Raw genomic sequence first — 12,370 nt, forward strand, 5'->3', positions numbered from 1 at the left:
AAAAGTGCAAATATGCAAATAAAGGCGCAAGCAATAGATCAAATGTCACACTGTAGAGGGCTTAGTGTGGGAGAGCATACACCGCTCAAAATAAACCCATTAGCCAAATATCACTACCCCAGGGACAAAGATCATATTTAAACAGAGTCCTGCTTACCCATGTAACCTGTAGCCGTGTGTCCAGAGCAGCCCCGACGCGCGTTTCGCGTGGGCTTCCCCTGGGGAGCTTGTGTTATCTTTGTCTAATATTTAAATTTGTTTGTTGATCTGAAACATTTAAGTGTGAGAAACATGCAAAAGAATAAGAAACACTTTTTCGCACAACTGTAGGTGAGCTGTAGGAGTGGTTGGGCATATAGGAGAGCTAAAGGAGTGGTCAGGCGCATAGGAGAGCTAGAAAAGGTGTGGTCTGGTGCATAAGAGAGCTGGAGATTGCGTGCTGGGCACATAGGAGAACTGGAGAAAGAGGAGTCTGGTGCATAGTAGAGCTGTAGAAGGAATGGTTTGGTGTATACGAGAGCTGGAGAAGAAATAGTTTTGAGCACAGGAGAGCTAGAGAAGGGGTAGTCTGGCACATAGGACAGCTGTAGAAGGAGTGATCTGGCACACACATGAGCTGGAGAAGGAGCATAGGAGATCTGGAAATCGATTGGCCCGGGTAAATTGGAGAGCTGGAGAAAGAGTGGTCTGGCGCATAGGAGAGCTAGAGAAAGAGTGGTCTGCCACATAGGAGAGCTGGAGACGGAGTGGTTTGACACATAGGAAAGATGGAGAAGGAATAGTTTGGCGAACAGGAGAGCTAGAAAAGGGGCAGTCTGGCACATAAGAGAGCTGTAGAAAGAGTGGTCTGGCATACACAAAAGCTGGAGAAGGTGCATAGGAGAGCTGGAGATGGAGTGGCCAGTCATATAGAAGAACAGGAGAAGGAGTGGTCTTGCACATAGGAGAGCTGAAAAAGAAGTGATCTGGTGCATAGGGGAGCTGGAGAAGGAGTGGTCTGGTGCATAGGGGAGCTGGAGAAGGAGTAGTCTGATGCATAGGGAAGCTGAAGAAGGAGTAGCCTGGTGCATAGGGAGGCTGGAGAATAAGTAGTCTGGTGCATAGGAGAGCTGGAGGAGTGGTTTGGCGCATAGGAGAACTAGAAAAAGAGTAGCCTGGCACAGGGGATAGCTAGGGAAGGAGTGGTGGGACACATTAGAGTGCTGGAGAAGAAATGTTCTAAATACAAGAGGAGATAAGCAAAAATAGCAATCTGTTTCGTAGTAGATGTGGGGAAAAAGTCATCTGGCACACACAGTACTAGAAGAGAAGAAGGTGGTGTTTAGTATATAGGAGGTCTGGAATAGGACTGAACTGTTACATAGAAAAACTGGTAAAGGAGTGGTGTGTCACATAGAAGATCTGAAGGAGAAGGAGATTGGCAAATAAGTGAAGTGAAGGAGTGGACTGGCGCATAGCTGGAAAAGGAGTGGTCAGGCACATAGCGTAGCTGGAGAAGGAGTGGTCTGGCACATAGCGTAGCTGGAGAAGGAGTGGTCTAGCACATAGCATAGTTGGAGAAGGAGTGGTCTGGCACATAGCATAGCTGGAGAAGGAGTGGTCTGGCACATAGCGATGCTGGAGAAGGAGTGGTCTGGCACATAGCGTAGCTGGAGAAGAAGTGGTCTGGTGCATAGTGTAGCTGGAGAAGAAGTGGTCTGGCACATAGCGTAGCTGGAAAAGGAGTGGTCTGGCATATAGTGTAGCTGGAGAAAGAGTGGTCTTGCGCATAGTGTAGTTAAAAAAGGAGGGGTCTGGTGCATAGTGTACTTGGAAAGGGAATGGTCTAGTGCATAGTGTAGCTGGAGAAGGAGTGGTCTGGTGCATAGTGTAGCTGGAGAAAGAGTGGTCTGGCACATAGTGTAACTGGGGAAGGAATGGTCCAGTGCATAGTGTAGCTGGAGAAAGAGTGGTCTTGCGCATAGTGTAGTTGGAAAAGGAGGGGTCTGGTGCATAGTGTACTTGAAGAGAGAATGGTCTAGTGCATAGTGTAGCTGGAGAAGGAGTGGTCTGGTGCATAGTGTAGCTGGAGAAAGAGTGGTCTGGCACATAGTGTAACTGGGGAAGGAATGGTCCAGTGCATAGTGTAGCTGGAGAAAGAGTGGTCTGGCACATAGTGTAGTTGGAGAAGGAGGGGGTCTGGTGCATAGTGTACTTGGAGAGGGAATGGTCTAGTGCATAGTGTAGCTAGAGAAGGAGTGGTCTGGCACATAGTGTAACTGGAGAAGGAATAGTCTGTCACATAGTGTAGCTGGAGAAAGAGTGGTCTGGCACATAGTGTAGCGGTAGAAGAAGTGCTCTGGCACATAGTGTAGCTGGAGAAGGAGTGGTCTGGCACATAGTGTAACTGGAGAAGGAGTGGTCTGGCACATAGTGTAGCTGGAGAAGGAGTGATCTGGCACATAGTGTAGCTGGAGAAGGAGTGGTCTGGCACATAGTGTAGCTGGAGAAGGAGTGGTCTGGCACATAGTGTAGCTGGAGAAGGAGTGGTCTGGCACATAGTGTAACTGGAGAAGGAGTGGTCTGGCACATAGTGTAGTTGGAGAAGGAGTGGTCAGGCACATAGTGTAGCTGGAGAAGGAGTTTTCTGGCACATAGTGTAGCTGGAGAAGGAGTGGTCTGGCACATAGTGTAACTGGAGAAGGAATGATCTAGTGCATAGTGTAGCTAGAGAAGGAGTGGTCTGGTGCATAATGTAGCTGGAGAATTAGGGGTCTGGCACATATTGTAGCTGGAGAAGGAGGGGTCTGACGCATAGTGCAACTGGAGAAGGAGGGGTCTGGCACATAGTGTAACTGGAGAAGGAGGGGTCTGGCACATAGTGTAACTGGAGAAGGAGGGGTCTGGCGCATAGTGTACTTGGAGAAGGAGGGGTCTGGCGCATAGTGTAACTGGAGAAGGAGGGTTCTGGCGCATAGTGTACTTGGAGAAGGAGGGGTCTGGCACATTGTGTAACTGGAGAAGGAGGGTTCTGGCGCATAGTGTACTTGGAGAAGGAGGGGTCTGGCGCATAGTGTAACTGGAGAAGGAATGGTGAGACACATAGCGTAGCTGGAGAAGGAATAGACTAAATGCATAGGAGAAAGAGGGTACAATTGTTATGGTACAGAGTTCGATGAGGAAGATTTTGGTGCATAACAGAGGTGAAGACAGACAGGTCTAGAACGTACAAGCGTTAGTGAAGGAGTGATCAGTCACATAAGAGCTGGGGAAGAAATGATTTGTCACATTGGAGAGAGGGAGAAGTATAGTAACTGCACAACTGCAGCAAGGTAAACAGAAGGCCAGCGAGGAGGACCAGGGATCTGATATTTGTTTGCAAAGATTAGTTGTGTGCTGTCTTTGTTACTAAGTGATTAATGGCAGCTGTTTTGGCATGTCGTGCCACCAGTACCTGACAAGTACACTTCCCAGTAATGACAATTAGCACAGCCTTATTTATATATAATATTCCTTGCGTGCTGCCGTCTGAAGATCCTGTGACTTATAGGCAGCACCTCCCAGGGACACATGTAATCAATCACAATCGAACAATGAGCTGCATCATTGACACCTGATCTACTGCTGGAGAAACTGGATATAAAAAATATTTATAGATTGTAAACAGAAAATACGTTTTTTTTAATGTTTTGTTTTACATAAAAAACAAGTTTGAAGGTTGAACGCTTGGATTAGAACCACAAATAATGCACTTTGAATGCAGTTTGAATTTGGAAGTATGATCAAATTTGGCAAGGAAATTTGAGCTGCTTTGAAGCTATTTGAAGCAAATCAAATGTTCCTTATTCGGCTCCAGCGTCCAGACTACAGAGATTATTAAAACATATTAATTGCCCCGCCTCTCACCAGTCCCGCCACCGCTTCCTCAGCCCAACCTTCAGTATGTCAAGTCTCTTCTTTCCTAAGATTTGCAAAGTATTTGGGCATCTTTACTCAGTGCCAAGGCTTTTGAGTATCAAACAAAAAGGCAGCACACTGTAGCGCCATAGCATGCAAATATGAAAATTTAATTGCATTACTGCATTAGAAATATGAAAAATATGAAAAATTTGAAAAATTTGAAAAATGAAATATGAAAAATTGAGAAAGTTTAGCGCATAAATTGGCCAATTCATGTGTACCTGGAAGCCATGATAAGGCATTTCTCATTTCCAGGGCCTAAACAATGCCATTCCTCTCTGAGAATAAAGTCTTCATCTGAACGGGAACCTAATGTGTCCCCTTTTAGACTATAATATCTCTCTCTCTGTGGAGGGGTAGTGGACCTGCTGGGATTAAAAACACCTGTGGCTAGAAGGCGGAGTGCTCGGTCAGAAGGCTAATGAATACAAACTTTAAAAAACTGACAGTCACATCCAAACATAGACTAAGTGTGAACAGGTGCTGACCCTAGAGTCACCAACTCATATACTCTCAAACAAAACGGCAGCACACTGTAGCGCCATAGCATGCAAATATGAAAATTGAATTGCATTACTGCATTAGAAATATGAAAAATTTGAAAAATGAAATATAAAAAATTGAGAAAGTTTAGTGCATAAATTGGCCAATTCATGTGTACCTGGAAGCCACGATAAGGCATTTCTCGTTTCCAGGGCCTAAACAATGCCATTCCTCTCTGAGAATAAAGTCTTCATCTGAACGGGAACCTAATGTGTCCTCTCTTAGACTATAATATCTCTCTCTCTGTGGAAGGGGTAGTGGCCTTGCTGGGATTAAAAACATTGACATTGTTTAGGCCCTGGAAATGAGTGTATGAGTTGGTGACTCTAGGTTCAGCACCTGTTCACACTTAGTCTATGTTTGGATGTGACGGTCAGTTTTTTGAGGCTTTTGAGTAGGCCTCTGATGTCATGACACACATCATGGTGAAACTGTATGTGTTCCACTTAACGAGCTGACGAGGCTTTGGATGATGCAGAGTGAAGAAGCCCAAAGAGAACATTGCTTGTCGTAGGAACAAAGAGGCTGGATGGATCAGAGGACCGGACGTTGACAGTGAGCTGCAAATGTGGATAGGTGAGCGACAAGGTGGAAGATTAATATCTTTTTTCTTTGAACCCTTTTCTGGAAAAATTGCAAATAAAAAAAAAAATTCAAATTGAGAAAGATAATAATTTAAATTTTGTAAAATTAAAATTTAATGCACACATCTCTAAAACGATTCATAATGATATCAAATCATTATGCAAGTGTAAATACAGTATGTTAAAGGGGTTGTCCACTACTTTCAATTATCCCCCCAATGTATCCCCCCGGGGCCCCTGATGAATTTTGTAAATACCTTGCGTTGCCTTTTTCGCCTGTGAGCGGCGCTATGCTGGTGGCTGAGTCCGGGTCACGTGACCCCGAGGCTGCAGCCACCACTAATTTCCGCCGACGTCACGTCAATTTCCAGACTCTGGGCGGTGCGTCGGCGGCCGGTCCCGCGGCGGCGGCGGCGGTCGGTGCCGTGGCGGCGGCAGCCGGTTCGATGGCAGGGGTCTGCGTGGTGCTGAAGGTGGCTGTGCGGTGGTGGTGGCGGCGGCGTTGTCTCTGTGTGCAGGCATGTCCGATGGGCTCTGCCTGCTACAGTGACAGTGAGTGACACATTAGCCAATGATGGGACAGTAGTAGTCCCATCATCCGGCTAATGTGTTGAATGTAAAAAAAAAAACAAAGAAAAAAAACAACACATATACAGTACATACATACATAGAAATAGAATGCGGCACTCACCCAGAAAAATGCTGTAAGACGTGAATTTATTGAAGACAAGTATTTAAATCCATGAGGACTGCAGGTACATGAGGAGGGTGCGGTGTTGGAGTGAGGACGACGGCCGTTTCGCACGTATAGTGCTTCGACGGGTCCTGGTAGCAGATTACGGTACGTAATTTCCTTTTTAAAGGATTTTAGACGCATAGACAAATAACATACAGATGTTAAAAAAGTGTCAAAATTAGTGAAATTAAATAAATAAGTAATCTATATACAGATATACAACTATAAAGGTTACAGTAATATGCAATATTCTTTACTTTACAAAAATCCATTATCAGAGACATATATTACAAGAAAAATCCATTATCAGAGACATATATTACAAGAAAACTGACATATCAAGCCTATCATTTAAGCCAATTGGCCCTTGAGCATTTGTGTTAAGTATCCATACGGCTTCTTTTCGTAGTAATATTTTATTTCGATCACCTCCCTGCACTGGATGTTTTATAATCTCTATACCGGCAAAATTAAGGAGATCAGGATTAGCATTATGCTTTTCTTTCATATGCTGAATCAATCTTAGACATCCTTTGCCTGTTGTAATCGAGTTATAGTGCTCTTTAAATCTCGTATTTAACGACCTGATTGTTTTACCGATATAAAAATATCGGCAGGGGCAAAACACAACGTATACCACGAATTTACTTTTACAAGAGACAAAATCATTCACATTATGTGAAATCGAACCAATTTGAATAGGGTTTTTTAATAAATGGAGGTGGCAAAACCTACAATTACCGCACCTGTAATTGCCGGCCGGCATATTACTGGTTAACCAGGTATTCCTCGGTACAGATATTCTATTATGTACTAGCAGATCAGATCTCGTAGTTTGCTGCTTCTAGTAACAGCTCAAAATGAAAAAGAATATTCTCAATTATGTCAAGATTTAGAAAAAGCAAAACAAGAACTTTCATCACGAGTAACAGATAGTCAAAATAAAAGTTTTATTAATAAGTTAGAAAGAAAACTGACTCTGTTACAAATTGAGATTAAGCAGCAAAAGAAAGAAAAATTCTTACGAGACAAAACAGATTATGACATGGGGTTGGTTTTTAAATGGAATAAAAATAAAAGACAAACTACTTTCTACAAATATCGTAATCAAAAAGGAAATAAAAATTTTATAAAGAAAAAACAAGACGGAGATTATAAAACATCCAGTGCAGGGAGGTGATCGAAATAAAATATTACTACGAAAAGAAGCCGTATGGATACTTAACACAAATGCTCAAGGGCCAATTGGCTTAAATGATAGGCTTGATATGTCAGTTTTCTTGTAATATATGTCTCTGATAATGGATTTTTGTAAAGTAAAGAATATTGCATATTACTGTAACCTTTATAGTTGTATATCTGTATATAGATTACTTATTTATTTAATTTCACTAATTTTGACACTTTTTTAACATCTGTATGTTATTTGTCTATGCGTCTAAAATCCTTTAAAAAGGAAATGACGTACCGTAATCTGCTACCAGGACCCATCGAAGCACTATACGTGCGAAACGGCCGTCGTCCTCACTCCAACACCACACCCTCCTCATGCACCTGCAGTCCTCATGGATTTAAATACTTATCTTCAATAAATTCACGTCTTACAGCATTTTTCTGGGTGATTGCCGCATTCTATTTCTTTCTCATTATGGATCGCATTGCTGTTATTTCATGCTGAGCACCGTATGCCCACAGCTGTAGTCATACCTGCTTTATCAATGGTCCTCCAGTCAGCCCTATGGCAGCAGAATTCGTATGGTTTTAGTGCCGTCTTTTTTGCTTTCTATATTTTTTTCACGTACCTGTTGTTTGGACAGAGCACAAGCCTGGATACGTATTAAAGTAGTGAACATTTAATGTTTTGCCACATATAAAGGACTGTTTTATTATGGATGAAAATATGGATCGGATAGAAAATGCAGGTTCGGACAAGCATGGAATTTTAGCAGGACGTGAGGGTGCGGTGGAGTTTTTTGCAGATTGCAACTTAAAGGATGAATTGCAAATTATTAGTACTAAAACTTTGGAAACAAAAATTCATACGCTTGCCGAAAAGGAGATGCGTTTATTTTGGACTATCAAGTCTTTGAAATCATACATAGAGTGCGATAGAAATCCAAGAGGCTTACGTGTTTTCAAAGAAATCTCTCAATTTCAACACCATGTTTCTTTTCAAGAGGAATGGGAGAAAATCCATCTCCAATGTTCTCGTAGTTTGCTGCTTCTAGTAACAGCTCAAAATGAAAAAGAATATTCTCAATTATGTCAAGATTTAGAAAAAGCTGGATTACGGATTCAGAATCGAGTGCAGCAGAAGATTCAGGTGAATTTAATTCTGTTAATTCTGCTACTTCGCTGAAAGTCGGATGTGCCTCCCCTTTAGAAAGAAAATCAGACGAGGGAGAAGAAAGCGCAAAGATCAAGAGGAAACGCAAACAAGTATCCTGGAAGAAATAAATATAGAGAACGATTCAGTGAAAGACGACTTGCAAATATTAAATTTATCAAAAAGAACCTTAAATGCTGATCATATTTCGTTGCTATCCAAGGGTTTGAATTATTGCCTTCCAGAGTCGTTCGATCTCACAGGTTTTAAAATAGACCTATATAGAAGTGTGAGAAAGCTGCACCTTCAGAAACATTTCTATAAAGATAAGAAATTAACTTCTAATAGGGGTGTTTCACATTTTGACTGTGATAGATCGGAGTCTTTGGAGAATAATATAGGCTCTTTGGGGTTTATGGTATATTCGTCTCAAGAAAACGCAAAAAGAAATGAAGCGGCTTTATTGCTTAGTCTAAATGAGTTCGATATGTCTCAGTGTGTTGATATTCCTAGTACTTCAATAACACAAACAAAACCTTTTAGAGGTGGTGTAAAGTCTAGTTTTGTTCCCCCAGTCTCTCCTGGCAACATCATCGACCTTTTTGAAGACTTGGTAATAAAGGACGTGGAAGCGATCCTATACCAAGCCCCTACAAAAAATTTAAATAATAGCGAATTGCGAGCTTTAAAAGAATTACGAGATTGGGATGATGTCGTTGTCAGGAGGGCTGATAAAGGTGGCAATATTGTTTTGTTAGACAAGGAATATTATGTAAATGAAGCCCTTTCACAATTGAATGACCAAACCACATACCGCAAACTTTCTAATAATCCCACCAGTAAATATATTATAAAATTAAGATCTTTGCTTAGAAAATATGTAGAGAAAGGAGTACTCACAAGGAAACGTGCTGAAAGTTTATTACCTGAACATCCCCAATATCCTTACTGGTACAGTATCCCGAAGGTCCATAAAAATATAAAAGAACCTCCAGGGCGCCCTATAATCTCAGGGATTAATTCGGTCACTGAAGGGCTATCCCAATATATTGATTGGATATTAAAACCGTTATTACAAACTATCCCCTCGTATATTAAGGATTCAGGAGATTTGGTAGCAGCCCTAAGGGAGATTGATTGGCAGCCCACATTCGCATTAACATCTATCGATGTAGTAAACTTATACACCAGAATCCCTAAGGATAGAGGTATACAGGCTATCCGAAATATTTTGCAAAAAAGGGCTTTAGACCAAGATTTAATTTCTTTTATTTTAGAAAGTCTGGAGTTTATTTTATCTAATAATTCTTTCAAATTTATGGACAGTTGGTATAACCAGCTAATTGGAACAGCAATGGGTACGCCCACTTCTTGTACATACGCAAATCTTTTTCGGCTATGTTTGAGGATACTTATGTTAATAATGTTAATAATCCATTCTTAAAGCATATTAGATTTTTTGCAAGGTTCGTGGATGATATTATGATAATCTGGGATGGCACTGAAATGGTGTTTAATGATTTTGTTGAATATTTAAATACCTCAAATATTGAGAACATGAGGTTTACATCTTGCTATGGATCTGAGAGCCTAGAATATTTGGATGTAAAAATAGAAGTTGTAGAGGGTGGTTTAAGAACAAAAGTTTTTAGAAAATTAACCGCAACAAATAATGTTTTGCATTTTGATAGTGCTCATCCACTACATACAAAAAAGGGTCTCCCCTACAGTCAGATGGTCAGGTTTCGTAAACTGAATAATGATAATTTAATTTTTGATGAACAAATTAATGAGCTAAAAACACGCTTCACAAAGAGAGGTTATCCGCAAAAAATTTTGAATGAAGCTGAAAGTCGGATTAAAAAACTGTCCCAAATAGACTTTCTAAAAAGAAAATCCCATTATGAATCAAGAGAAAACCCGGAAAGTTTTTCTTTTTGTTTCAAACACAGTAACTTGGATAGTGTAATTTACGCTTCTATAAGAAAAAACTGGCATGTCTTACAAACAGATAAAGAACTAGCCCAAATATATCCTAGTACACCAAAATTTGCATATAGGCGTACACATAATTTATCTGATCTGATAGTACATAATAGAATATCTGTACCGAGGAATACCTGGTTAACCAGTAATATGCCGGCCGGCAATTACAGGTGCGGTAATTGTAGGTTTTGCCACCTCCATTTATTAAAAAACCCTATTCAAATTGGTTCGATTTCACATAATGTGAATGATTTTGTCTCTTGTAAAAGTAAATTCGTGGTATACGTTGTGTTTTGCCCCTGCCGATATTTTTATATCGGTAAAACAATCAGATCGTTAAATACGAGATTTAAAGAGCACTATAACTCGATTACAACAGGCAAAGGATGTCTAAGATTAATTCAGCATATGAAAGAAAAGCATAATGCTAATCCTGATCTCCTTAATTTTGCCGGTATAGAGATTATAAAACATCCAGTGCAGGGAGGTGATCGAAATAAAATATTACTACGAAAAGAAGCAGTATGGATACTTAACACAAATGCTCAAGGGCCAATTGGCTTAAATGATAGGCTTGATATGTCAGTTTTCTTGTAATATATGTCTCTGATAATGGATTTTTCTTGTAATATATGTCTCTGATAATGGATTTTTGTAAAGTAAAGAATATTGCATATTACTGTAACCTTTATAGTTGTATATCTGTATATAGATTACTTATTTATTTAATTTCACTAATTTTGACACTTTTTTAACATCTGTATGTTATTTGTCTATGCGTCTAAAATCCTTTAAAAAGGAAATGACGTACCGTAATCTGCTACCAGGATCCGTCGAAGCACTATACGTGCGAAACAGCCGTCGTCCTCACTCCAACACCGCACTCTCCTCATGCACCTGCAGTCCTCATGGATTTAAATACTTGTCTTCAATAAATTCAAGTCTTACAGCATTTTTCTGGGTGAGTGCCGCATTCTATTTCTTTCTCATTATGGATCGCATTGCTGTTATTTCATGCTGAGCACCGTATGCCCACAGCTGTAGTCATACCTGCTTTATCAATGGTCCTCCAGTCAGCCCTATGGCAGCAGAATTCGTATGGTTTTAGTGCCGTCTTTTTTGCTTTCTATATTTTTTTCACATACATACATAGAACACATACAGAACATGCGACATGCGGCATGCGACGACATGCAGCATGCGACGACATGCGGCATGCGACGACATGCGGCATGCCTCGACATGCAGCATGCGACGACATGCGCCATACAACGACATGCGACGACATGTGGCATGCGACAACATGCGGCATTCGACGACATGCGCCATGTGACGACATGCGCCATGCGACAACATGCGCCATGCGTCGACATGCAGCATGCGACGCCATGCGCCATGCGACGACATGCAGCATGCGACGACATGCGCCATGCGATGACATGCGACGACATGCGGCATGCGATGACATGCGCCATGCAACGACATGCGGCATGCGACGACATGCGGCATGCGACAACATGCGCCATGCGACGACATGCGACGAAATGCGGCATGCGACGACATGCGCCATGCGACGGCATGCGCCATGCGACGACATGCGACGACATGCAGCATGCGATGACATGCGTCATGCGACAGCATGCGCCATGCGACGACATGCGGCATGCGACAACATGTGGCATGCCGCATACAGTACATACATACAGTACATACATACAGTACATACAGTACATACAGACATACAGTACATATAACATAGAGTATATACTCACCATCACTTGTCACTATGATCCCCGAAGCCATTGTCATCTGTAAAAAATATTAAAATAATAAACAAACACTATACTCCCTGATCCGCAGAAATCCAATTAAAACGAGTGTCCCTCGATGATCTCCCGTGGAGAGCTGGAGCATCTGCTGATGCAACCACTCTCCAGGGGCTCCAGGAACACAATGAGGGGAGGAAGGTATCCTTCCACAATGTATTCCCCACAATGTATTCCTACGCCCCTGTGAGAAAATAGTCCCTAGTCTCACTTTATGGCATTGCTGTGTGAGGAAGTTCCCATGCAGCTTTTTGCCATAAAGTGAGACCAGTGAACTTTAGTAACCTCAGTGATGCACTGCAGGAGCCATTGTCTCCTGTCAGTGTGTCACTGAGGGTGTCAGTGTGTCACTGAGGGTCCTATAGAGCAGTGACATCACCCGATGTCACTGTTCTATAGGGGGGATCGTCGTGGGACCCTCGTTATTAAT

Source organism: Ranitomeya variabilis, chromosome 2 (genome assembly GCF_051348905.1).
Source record: "Ranitomeya variabilis isolate aRanVar5 chromosome 2, aRanVar5.hap1, whole genome shotgun sequence".
Classification (NCBI taxonomy): Eukaryota; Metazoa; Chordata; class Amphibia; order Anura; family Dendrobatidae; genus Ranitomeya; species Ranitomeya variabilis.